Below are 12,057 nucleotides of genomic sequence, written 5' to 3'. Positions count from 1 at the left end.
ATAACGTACCTTGGTGAGAGAGGTAGGGAGAGTGGTCCAGAAGCAGGGCATGCTCAGTAGGACCAGGATGCTCGTGCAACAGGTTTCCCCAGTGCGATGGTGCCGTCAGGTTTGGTGCTCCCTCCCGGTAAGGGAGGGCGAGCCGTGAGCCAGGGGTGACCACAGCTGACCAGCATGCAGTCCCACAGGATCTGAAGAGGGTCAGCAGGGCCGGGGACTGGTAACAGGACCTTTCAGCAGTCCCAGGCAAGGTGAGGGGATGAGTCAGGTCCAGGGTCCACCCAGGAAGCTTGGGCAGGAGCAGCGGGAGTCCAGACCAGAGACAGGACTGGAAACAAGGCTACAACATAGGTCTGGGATCCATCCAAGAAGCAGCACAACAAGCAGGACTAGACATAGATACTCCTAAAAAACAGCTGTGGCAAAGCCTGGGTGCCCAGGCTTGATATTAAGTGCAGTCCCTGGACCAATGAGCAGATGATGGGTGAGTGGAGATGAGGCTGATCAGGGCAATTAAGGCCAAGTAGTGTCCTCAGAGCCCTAACACAACTAGAGGCAGAGAAAGTAGAGCAGGAAGAGTTGTGTCTCTGTATTTAACCTCAAGCCTAAGTCTTCTTTGGTTCAGTCCCATCTCAAGTTTGTCTGTGGCTAGGCAGGGGGAGAAAAATCACAAGCGGATACAACTGCTCCTAAACACCCATGTTGACAGAGCTCTCCCAGTCCCAGAGGCGGCAGAAAGGACACGTATTTCCTGGCTTTATTTTCCCATGGGGAAAGATCCAGGCTGGTGAAAACAGTCCTTCCATACTCGCTCACCTCTCTGTGGGTACCAATCTCTGCCCAGCCCCCCACCATTTCTCTTTGCAGTAGCACTTTCTGCCTCGTGACATGTCTTGTCTACAGTTACCATCCCTTGTAGCATCCTGCCTGCTGTGCTGGTGAGTGTTCAGGAGATGCAGGCGTGCAGAAGTTGTTAGCACATGTCTGTCCTGTGTCACACACTCTCTCAAAGATGCTTTTGCTGCGGTGAGTTTGAATGCTTGAGAAGCCAGTGTGATCTTACTGCATTTTGAAGGCAGGACATGTACTAAGAAGATCAGGGGGTAGCATCACGTTGTTCCTGTCAAGTGTGTTTTACATGAGCTTGTTATTTTAAAAATAATCAGGTGCTAAACCTGGATCTAGAGAACAGGATGAAGTGTGGGGGTTTTCTTCTCTGTAGGGGCCAGTGGGGATTCTCCCCAGCAGGCTGCAGAGCCTCGCTGCCACAACCCCTGCTTCAGCCTGAGGGCTGGCACAGCTTCTGCAGCTGGGCTGATCCCAGGAAGGAAAAGGGCCACCTTCACAGCTGTGAGCCCCCTGAATCCCTCCTCTCCAAAACTGCGTGGCCTAGAGGACTTCCAGCATAGTTTACTGTGTGACGGCTTTTGGCAGTTCTTTGGGCGGTATCCCAAAATCCTGCCCCAGTTTTCTGTCAGAAATACACATTCCTGCATTAGTGGAGAAAAGTCGCAGCAGCTGCTCCTATTCTTTCTAATTTAAACCTTCCCTTCGAATCCAAGAATGCATGAGCAATGGAGGATTTCCATGGAAATCAATGGGAGTTTTGATTAAATAATGCATTCAGAGTCAAATCCCAGGTTGGATCAGCAGTTAATGATGGCCTTAATCAGTCTTACAGCAGCATCCAGACTAGGTCAGAGCACCACTGTACCTGAAACAGATGGATTTCAGAACTACATCCCCAAAAGTAATAGCCTGAAATTATGTTCCCTTGAAAACATTTGATGAAAGTTTGTGCTGTGAAACAGAAATCTTGGAAAATACCATGTAAATATGCTGGAAATTTTCTAAATGTACACCTGTAGGACATTCCCCACCTCCTCTCCCAAGGTGACTGATATTGAGGGTGAAGATTGTCATCAGTGCTTAAAGTTGACCACGTTCTTCCATGACTCAGCATTGCACCTACTGCACTCTGGACCTGCTGGGGAAGCATGAAGAGAGAAGAAACCGATGACAGGGTGGGTTGCCAGATGAAATAAAACCAAATTGTGATTTTGGCTGGGTCTGATGCTAAAAAAATCCACCTCTCCCTGCCAAGCAAGAGCCCCCCCAAACAAAACCATCAGACAAGTCCTGTCAGGACCTCTACAGTTCTTCCTTTGGAACAGAAACGTGCAAATATTGGGACCAATCTGACTGAACACATAAAGCAGGGTTATTACTATCCTAATTTCGTGGAATAAGTAGGGTTTAGATGCATTCCTTGCCTACGTTCCTCCAATAGTCAGATTTCATCCTCCCACAGTTGCGAGAGGCTGCGGCGCGGACACCGGATCACCCGCCAGCTTTGTCAGGCTGGCTGCAGGGATGAGGTTAGCGAGTAAAAGAAAACACAGGGCAGGCACCACCTCAAACTTGTGATCCCTGAGAAATGGAAACTCATCCTTTCAGGAAGTTTTTCTCAGAAGAAAAACTTAAAAAAAAAGAAATAACCCTCTCGTAGTGCAGTGAAGGGAGAAGCAAAGGGAAAGGGGGCCCGGAGAGGGTCCGGAGCTGCTAGACCCCTAAGCGGGTAACTCCGGCAGCTGGGACTCCCTGTGTTTTTTCCCATATGCGGGTTTATTTGGTAAGTCCCCCCCCCCCCCTCCCCCACCGCGGGCAGGGGGCAAGCAGCCGTTGCGCCGCTGTAACGGCCGTAGCGCCGCGCGCCCCTCCGGCGGCCGCCGAGCCCCGCCCCCCGCGGGCTTCGCCCCGCCCCCTGGCAGCGGCCCGCCGCGTCCATTGGCTCAGCCGCACGCCCGTCCGCCGCGGTTTGTTTGGTCGCGTGGAGCTGTCAAGCCCGCCGCCGCCGCGCGGGGGAAGGGGGGAGGGGCGGTGTCGCCCCCCCCCCCCCCCAACGGCCGGTCCCACGTGGCAGCGCGCGGCGCCCCGACGGGGCGGGCGGCGGCGGACACCCCCCCTCCCCCCCCGCTGTGGCGGCGGTCCGTGACGGGGCCGCCCCGGCGCGGCGGCAGGGAGGGAGCGGAGGGGCCGCCCCGCGGGGGTGGGGCCGCCCCGGGTTGCGGGCGGCGGTGTGGCGGTGCGGGGGGGGGGCGGCGGGGGGGGCCAGCGGCGCCGCGCGGAGGGGAGGGAGCGGGCTACCGACATCCGGGCCCTTCGCACGCCGCCGTCCCACCGCCGCGAGCCGCCGCGAGCCGCCGGGAGCCGCGCGCCGCTCCGCAGGTCAGTGCCGCCGCCGGCGCCGCGGGACGGGACGGAGCGGGACGGGACGGGACGGGACGGGACGGGGCGGGAGGCGACGGCTCCCGCCGCGCAGGTGGCTCCGGCCGCCGCCCGCCCCGAGGTGCGCGGCGCTGCCCCTTCCCCCCCCCCAACCCCCCGCCCCGTCCCGTCCCGTCGGCGAGGGCGATGCTTCCCCTCCCGGCAGCGTTTTGCCTGGAAACGCTCATTCCCGAGCAAAGCGTTCGTGCCCCCTCTTCCTAATTATCATTTTTGACGGTAAGGTTTTTTTTCCCCCTTTTCTATCCCTCTCTAAAAAAACCCCAATTCCCCCCCAACATGCGCTGCCCCCCCCCATCCCTATCCGGCGTGCCGAGATTAGGACCGACTGGAAGGAGTGGGGGGGGGTGAAAAAGCTGCTTTCGCTTCACCTGTTTGCAGCATGCATGGACGGGGGGGGGCGGCAATAAAGCAAATAAAATCTGCCAGGCTCCTGCTGCCGCCGGTGCCGGTGTGGACGGCATCCCCCGGACAGCCCCGCGGAGGACGGCGCACCGGGAGCCGGGTCCTGCTTTCGCTCTGCCTGCCCTTGGGTCGCATCGCTCTGCCCGCCGCTGCCTGCGTTGAAACGGGCAAAACCGCGCGTCTCCCCGTCTAAAAGTGAGTATCAGCGAGGCGCCCTCGCTTTCTGCGCTCTGGGGCTGAGCGAAGCGCTGGCACCGAGCATCAGTTCCCCCCGGCGCGCTCGCTGGTTTCATTCGGACGTACCCCCGTCCGGCGCAGCGAGGGGACGGGCTGTCACCTCCCCGGTGATGTCCCCAGAGCTGCCGGAGCGGATGCCTTCGCGTGCGGAGGCAGGGACGGGACGGGAGGCACGGGCTGTGCCCCCCGGGCAAGCAGCCTGCGGGAAGCGGGCTGGCGGTCCCGCTCGTCCCGCCGAGCCCGAGGAACGCGTCAGCCTCGTGGGTTTGTTTATTATTGGCGGAGAGGTTGAACTTGAGCCCTTGGAGCGTGCTCCGGACTCCTCCTGCAGGAGCCGAGAAATTTGGAAATCAAAGAAAAAATGAAAATAATCTTTTTTTATTTTGAGGCTGGTCTGATTTTTGTGGTTTCATGTAAGTAGCGGTATGAAAAAGAGAGACGAAAGAATTACAAGCTGAAGGCTTAGAGCGCAGAGCAGGAAATTTCTCACGTGAAGCTTCTCCGCTGCTGCACAAAAAAATCTACATATTGCAGTGCCCTGGATCACAGATAATAGAGATAGCAGAGGAGTGCTAGGTCATCCTGTCCATCTCCCGGCTGGTGGAAAAACGGTTACACCCTCCGCTGTCCGCAAATGCTTTCTCCCTGAGATTCAGCAGCGAGCGAGGAAACCAAGGGCTAGGCTCAGACACACAAGAGGGAAGGTGTGGATTTTTAAAAGTGAGGGTGGCTGACCTTTGCAGCACAAGTTATCCGTGCATCCGGCTGCTTTTCCGTCATTCCCAGCTGTCACTGGGTGGCTTTCTAAAGAGACCTGCCCTCGCCGGGTGGGAGTTACGGGGCTCGAGGCGGGAGCGAGTCCATAGCCGTGTTATGCAGAGGCAGGCTAGATGGCTGCAGTTGTCACTTCTGGCTTTAAGGTCTGTTATTTTTCACCTTTACGGCTCAATTCTTTTTATTCGATAATTATTATTATTTTTTTTATTGAGAGAGAACTTCCACCCAAGTTTCTGGCAGTGTCACTTCGTGTGATTTCTTATCCTAAAGTGAATGTAATCCCGAACGAGAACAGTGTAGTTAATATAGCTGCCACAGCGCATCCCTAACTCACGCGACAGTCTTTTACTACTTGTAAATGACAGCCTGCCTGCTTTATGTCTTCCGTTTTATGTTTATGAGGAGGTGTCTGTCGCAGCAGATTGCCACCAGGAATAAGCCCATTTCTTTTTCTCATCTTCTTTCACCATCTCAGGGGGCCTGTTCGGTGCCTGCTGAAGCACTGCCCGACTCCCCGTGCCTCCGGCGGGGAATGGTGCACGAGGCCGGTTTGACTTTTGGGGAGAGACAGTGCTCTGGTGTCACTGCGGGTGGCTCCCGCTCCGCGCTCCGGGGTGGCGGAGGGGCTGGACCGGAGATGGGGGGTCCCAGCCGGTGCTGGAGGAGATGCGCTTCCCGTGTTCAAGAAAATGAGTCTCCGTCTGCGGCGAATTTGCCCCAGTGGGGTGAGGAGGGGCTTTGCTGCAGCACGGGGAGGTGGGGGGCTGGACGGGGAAGGGAAGGGGCTGCTCAGCCCTGCTGAAATCCTTACGGAGCTGGTGAATCCTGCCTGCCTTTGGAAAGGCTGATCTCCAGACCTCCATGTGCGATGAGGGAATGAGTCCTTCGCATTGAGAGTCTGCTGGAAGCTAAACTGTGCCTGTGAGGGGCGAGCACGTAGGGATGTCCTGGATCTAAGCACGCGTCCGGCCGGCCCAGTACCTCTGACAGGCCATCAGTGGATGCCGAGGGAGGAGTTTAGCAATGGGGTAAATGTGTAGGGCTTTTTCCCAAAATACTCCTCTAGATTGCAACAATTTGTGTCTCGGGGCTCCTCGCTGTATTTGGAAGTTCTTGATGGATATTTCTTCCATTAATTCATCCAGTTGCCATCTGAGCCCGTGCAAACTCGTGAGTGGAGGCGGTTGTGGCATCTGAAACTGCAGGGTCCGGGATAAGCTTTACTGGTTTGCGTCTCCTCTGCCTATGTGTCCAGCATGGCCAAGGATCCCTGCTGGGCATGTTTTGTGGACACTTTAGGGTGGCTCCTCGGGTGAGGCATGGTCCCTGCTGGTGTTGATGGGTTTCACCCCACATCGCGAGGTCATTTACGCTGGCTCAGCGCCAAGCGCCTAGGGTCCCCCCTGGATAAGCCCAGGTCCTGCTTCCCCTGCTGCAGCACGGAGCCTGTGCAACGCAGTGCGTCTCAGCCACGTGCGCCAGGCAGCCAGGCTGGGATCAGGTGTGCAGGAGAGAGGCCAAGGTGCCTCTGCCCGCTTGCATCCCCCTCCGCGTGCCCGCCGTTTGTCTCGGAGACACCGCTGTCTCGGGAGAGCTCACACCTCGTCCTCGGCAGAGGCGGCAGGAGCCCGGCTGCGAGCGTCCGGCAGCTCTGCGGTCTGCTCGGCCCGGCTGCGGGGGAGCCCGGGGCCAGCGGCCGGGGCGGCTCGCCACGTCCCGCGCAGCTCGGAGAGGGCCTGACTCCTCCGTGGCGTCCTGGCTGTCCCCAGGCTGCACAGGCGGCGTGGCGAGACAGGAGGGGGAGCTCGCACTGCACCGGCCAAATACGCCGGGGACCTGGGTGGGACAGGGGGACAGTCCAGCCAGGCAGGGGCTGGGAGCGCCCTGCCGCCCGGAGCAAGGGGAATCTCCTTCCACCGAGCTCCCCTTCACGCCAGACCTAATCACAGCTCTTGAAAAGCAGGCTCTGTGTGTTAAATTTGCTCCAAATACTACTGGCCGTATTGTGCTATTGATTGTTAAGCTGAACTTCCTCCTGAAATCATTAAAGCTTAAAAAATTGATGGCACAATAGAGCCCATTATTAGCTACATAACTTTTCTTTCTTTCTTTCGTTGTCTTTTTTTTTTTTAATCAACGCAGAAGGGCAGAGTCTACGCTCAGATTTGTATTGTGTCTCTGCGAGGTCGGGGCAATGAGCCCTGCTGCACCGAATGGCCCCCGCTACCTGTCAGCACAGCTGCACTGGGCTATTTGTTAGGAGAAATGGTAAAGAAGGAATCGATGTGTGCAGGGTTTTCTTTTCTTTTACTCTGAGCCTCTTCTCCTGCAGCCTCAGGATAAGTCTATTTATTTATGTTTTTACAAATAAAAATATTTGAATGGTGATAGTAATATTTTATTCCCTGTCGTGCCTGTCCCTCAGTCTAACAGCGGCTGAGTTCTTGGTAGGTATTAACTTACCATTTTAGTAACAGCCGAGTTTTCCTCAAGGAAATCCCTCAGGGCTGGCCATTACTGTGTCATTGTATAACAGAGTGAAAAGATGGATTACCTGGATAGATCTCCTCCAGTGTGACTGCTCCAAATGACAGACTTCAGCTATTTATACCTGCTCCTGTTCCAGTCATCAGCCTTTACTTTATGTAGTGTTGGGTGGGTTTACAGCTGGTAGGAAGTACTTGCAGCATCTCTGAGTATAAAGTTGTCAGTAAAGGTGCTGATTTCCAGGTGGGGACATCTGCAGTGTCCTGCAGTGTTGGCTCTGATGGCACGTAGTGAGGTTTGGTGTTTTGCTCGAAGCCCCAGCTCCTGGAAGCAAGTGAATCCCCAAGAACTGCAGCTCTCCTTTCAAATACGAAGCCTTTACCTTTTCTGGTTGCTCGGGAAGGCTTTAAGGTGTGCTTGAGTGCGTCTGGAAAGATGAGAAATAAGGAGCCCAGAAAAAAAATATTTCTGTGTGCATGTGTGTACGGACATAAATTAAATCATAGTATTTTGAAGCCAATATTACCCTTTCGTTGAAGTGGCAGAAAATGGGAGGCATGGCTTCTGGTACGTAACTGTCTGGGGCTTGCCATAATGCGGATCCCTTAATTGCACCGTGCCAGAGTGGGGATTCAAAGTCACGTAGAGCTGACACTGCCTTGCTGCGTGGCCTTGGGCCAGTCATTTTTCTTCCCTGCTGCAGCGTCCGTATCTCTAGCCCGTCCGAGGGTGCTCCCAGATTTTGCTGGTAGCCTCGTGTCAACGCTGCGCAGTCTCGTCTTCCTCCTGTCCAAATTCTCTGCGTGGCTCTTGCACCCTGTTATTTTCAGGGACTTAAGTGCTGCATCAGCCATTGTAAAACCTCTCCCTGAAATGCTTCCTTGCTCCTACAGGAGCAATAGACACCTCCTCCCCCTGCCCTCCCCCCCCCTCCCCAGCCAAAGGCTCCCCCAGCCAGTTTTTCAACACGGCTGGGGAAGTTTATTGCAAGCAGGATTTGCCGTTGCTGCTCGCGCGGAGCTGGTCTCAGACCTCACCGGCAGCACCGCTGCAGCTGCTGAAGCTGCTCTTCCTCCCGGTGCCGTTCCAGGGGCGAAGAGCGCTGCTAGGGAAGATGAGCTTTTTGCTCCGGCAGCCCTTGGGACGGGGCCAGCGGGAAGGCTGGGCTCAGTGCTAGCGCCTGATCCTTCCCGAGAGGTTTCTCATCCCGTCCTCGGCTTTGTCCGATGGCGGCAGCGCGGGGAGCGCTCGCCGTTTCCCAGGGTTATGGCTGCGGTCTGCAGCCCGTGCAGAGCTACCGCTGCCGCCTCATTAGTACCTGGCTACAAAGGCAGGTTCCTGCGAGGCGCTGAGCGCGGCGCGGGCTGCAGGGAGGCGGGGAGGGGGCTCGCGGTGGCTTTATGCCACCTTTGTGACCTGCTGGCGGTGGGCTAATTTGGCTCTTGGTGCATTTAGATCAGAAGCGGTAGATGGGAAAAGCAGATCTAATCATGCAAAGCTTCCTCTTGGGGTCAGCTTCTCGCCGAAGCACGGCTTGCCACTGTTTTCTGCACGACCGTTTGGAGGGATATTTTTCAGGAGGCTCAGACTTATAGGACTGAACAGAGTGAAAAATCCCCTCCAGAATGAGGACATGCGTGCTCTGTATGTGAGCTGGCAGTCTTTTAGTGCTGAGAGCCCTGTATGCCTCCAGTTTGTCGTTATGACAGAATATTGCATGCTGCTGCTTAAAACTGTGGAGTCATAAAGCAAGAATAGCTCAAAGGGCTTGCATAAGCTGTTTTGTCTGGAAACTTAATGGAAAGTGGGCTGACAGCACAGTCGGGGATTGTCCCATCTCCCTGCAGAAGGTAACTCTCCTAATAAGGTTACTGCGCTTTTAAAAACAAGAAGGAAATAAAGTGCACATGCTGGAGGTGTGGTTTGTGCTCTCGCATTCGTGCTGCTGGTGTTTCCACGACTGCATGCTCCGATTCTGCAAAGAGGTGAGCATCTTTATTCCTTCTCAACTCGAATGCCTGGAGGTGTGTTTGCGTTGCTAGGATCAGGCCCATCAGGACTGCAGAAGAGTGAGGTTTTTAAAAGAAGGCTTTTTAATTTGTAAGCATGAGACAATGGGAGTCAGGCCGTTTTTTGCCGTTTTTCTGTGCTGCTCTTGAATTGTGGTGTGTTGATGTATAGGTATATTATCAGTGAGAGCTTCGCAAGCATTTAAGGCATTCAAAAGCAGAAGTCCCATTGTTTCTGAAAGCGAGTTGGGGGCTCAGTTGGGCCCTTAGTGCAAGGAACAGGAAAAATGTCCTTGGTGGTGCCTTGCTTCCTGCCTGTGCTTCCATCCCTTGCTGGAAACAAAGCTTGTTTTACTGGTTAGAATAGATCAGCCTTGAGATTGTTGCTTCCTTTTGTTAAAAAAGAAACAGCCAACAAAGAAAACTTTGATTTCAAAGTGAAATTATGAGGTCTGGTGAGGGGAAAGCATGGGAAATCGTTTTTACCTAAAATAAAAGCCCCAAGGGTTGCATTTTCAACCCAAGACTGGAAGCGTGGTGACAGATTGGTGTACAAAACCGGAGGAGTGGAGGGCTGGAAGGGTTTTCTTTGCCACCTGGAGGGAAACACTCCCCATACCTTTGGGAGCCTGGGAGATCTGCAGGTATTCACACCTTTGAAATCAGGCTGCTGATATTAAATGTTTAAACGTGGCTTGAGGAGGTTAACTGGAAGCTGGTAAAGAGATGTATTTGTAGGCAGGCCCAAGCTCTCCTTGTGCGTGCGCCGAGGTGGCTAGACTGGTGTGCTCAGTTAGCCCGTCACCAGTCCCTGGGCGACAAATCCCAGGTGACCGTTTTCTGCCTCTTGGCAGGGCTTAACCAGAGCGATCTGCCTGCAAAATACCTCCAGTGCATCTCTTCTTGCTGCCGGATCCGCGTCACGTTGGCGCTGCCGCCGTTGTCCTCGAGCTTCCAGCTAGATGAGGTTCAGCAGAGCGGCCGTTTGCTGGGCACAGGGGCGCTTTGCCGGAGCAGAGAGCCTGGCGGTGCTTTGCTGTGTGTTTGCGTGGTGCTTCGCGGAGGGAGGGGAAGCCTGAGGCGTGCTAGATCTTCCAAAATACTGCTGCAGTGGGAATAAATAATAATAGTAAGCAGAACAGAGGCTGAGAATTAATACCTCCCTACAGTAAAACAAGCAGAGACCTACTAATTAGTATAACTCAGATTCATTTTGTGAGCCTGAGCTAATGAGTATTCATAAAATATTTGAGGTCCTGGGGTGTAAGATGCTCCGTAGCTGTGAAGTGTTACTGGTCCTCAAGGCGCAGCCAGGAAGGAAGCAGAATTCCTTAACGACCTGCTCTGGCCTCCACCAGCATCGGTGGAAGCACTTTTCTCATCTTGCATAGCGCTGAGATCCTGGCCAGCCCCCGAAGCCTTATCTTTTGTATGGAAAATAATGGGCAATGTTAATTTTCATGCTGTGTAAAGAGATGGAAAACCCTGCCACGAAAAGCCATGGAAAGCTGCAGAATACTGGAACGCTGTCGTGCGTAGGGTAAGGTCGATAAAGCAGCCAGGCTGCTCTTGACTGCTTTGTCAGGATCCAGGCTGCCAAACTTTCCTAGCGAGTTCCTACTGCGTGTGCCGCACCCACGGGAAACGGCGGGAGCTCTGGGGTTTGGGGACGGCAGGATCTGGCTTCTGGTCCCGCAGGCTGCCCGTCGGAGCAGCCCGCCGTGCTCTGCGGCTGCTAGCCGCGTTACCGCGTTATGTGACTGCGTGCAAACTTTGCAACAGTCGATGGGGTTTTTTGAGGCTGCAGATCCTGAAGTCGTGAACAAGTGAGAAACTTGGTTTCCTCCTGAAATGTTAGAAAGTTTGGTCATGTAGAAAAACTTGAAAATGTGAACTAGTATCTCCCACAGGTTAAAAATCACAGTGTGAAGAAAGAGAACCTAAAATGTACTCTTAAGATGATACTGACTGCTCGGCGTTGGCAATGCTGCCTTAGCCAAACCTCGTAGCACTTCTCTCGAGGCGGCGTTAGGGCATCCGTGCTGCAGGGAAGAAAACCGAGTTACAGCGATATTTAAAGGGCTTGCTGCTCTGAGCCGCTCGCAGTTTGCCTGCACCAGGGCTTTACAGTTTCCCAAACCAGGTGCCCGCGTACATATTTAGGCATCTAAATATATGTGGCTTCGTCTTTCGGAAAGGCTGAACGCCGAGGTGTCCAAACTGCCGCCAGTCGGAAGCGCTCAGCAGTCAGTACTTACGAAAATCGCGCTCCTTATACTTAGGTGCTTAAATATAGTTTTCGAAGCCTGGCTCTTGGCACCCGTTCCTTAAACCCTTCGCCTCCCTGGCTTGCCCAAAGCGACTCCGGGAGGCCCGGGAGAGCTGGGAATAGCATTCCCCTCCACGCAACGCTGTCCCAGCCGGCGATCTAACCGCAGCAACGCGCTTGCCTCGGCAGCGAGAACTTTCTGTTCTCTTCTCACAGAAGTGTGAATGAGGGACGTATGACACTCCAGAAGCTTATACAATTTTCTGGCAAGTTTCCCCAAAGTCATTATTTTGGATACATGGTTTGTTTGTTTATGCTTTTTGTTTTTACTCAAACACCATACATTTTTTATTGTGTCTGGAAAGCTCTGGGGCTTCCTCTCCCCTCCCCTCTCCCAGATGGTTGGCTATAAAAAAAGGAAGGCTCCGCACAGGAAATATTAGAATAAAAAAGGAAATATTTCGGTTCTGTGATGAATGAAGTTTCGCCTTTCCAGGGAGGATGTGGGAGAGAGGGGGGGGAAGAAGTGGCAGGTGTGTTTGGAGGGAAGGGTGTGCCCTGCCATGTATTTTAAGCTCTGCTGGTTCT

The 12,057-nt window shown here is 54.3% G+C and overlaps 1 protein-coding gene across 2 annotated transcripts in view; it reads left to right on the top strand.

Annotated features, from left to right (window-relative positions):
• The first annotated feature begins 3,149 nt into the window (after window positions 1-3,149).
• The window catches only part of LOC135324725 (zinc finger and BTB domain-containing protein 7C-like), a 182,947-nt gene continuing 174,039 nt past the window's right edge, over window positions 3,150-12,057 (top strand). The window contains exons 1-2 of one of the 2 annotated variants that reach the window (XM_064501563.1): window positions 3,150-3,228; window positions 3,715-3,885. The gene's annotated coding sequence lies outside the window, so the exon portion shown is untranslated. Of the gene's footprint in view, window positions 3,229-3,714; window positions 3,886-8,626; window positions 9,177-12,057 lie in introns of those variants that run through there. The other variant, XM_064501564.1, reaches the window with a different exon arrangement.

This window comes from Dromaius novaehollandiae, chromosome Z, assembly GCF_036370855.1.
Source record: "Dromaius novaehollandiae isolate bDroNov1 chromosome Z, bDroNov1.hap1, whole genome shotgun sequence".
In the NCBI taxonomy this organism is placed as follows: domain Eukaryota; kingdom Metazoa; phylum Chordata; class Aves; order Casuariiformes; family Dromaiidae; genus Dromaius; species Dromaius novaehollandiae.
Note: the sequence above shows the minus strand (reverse complement) of the source record. Positions and strands in the feature narration are given on the sequence as shown.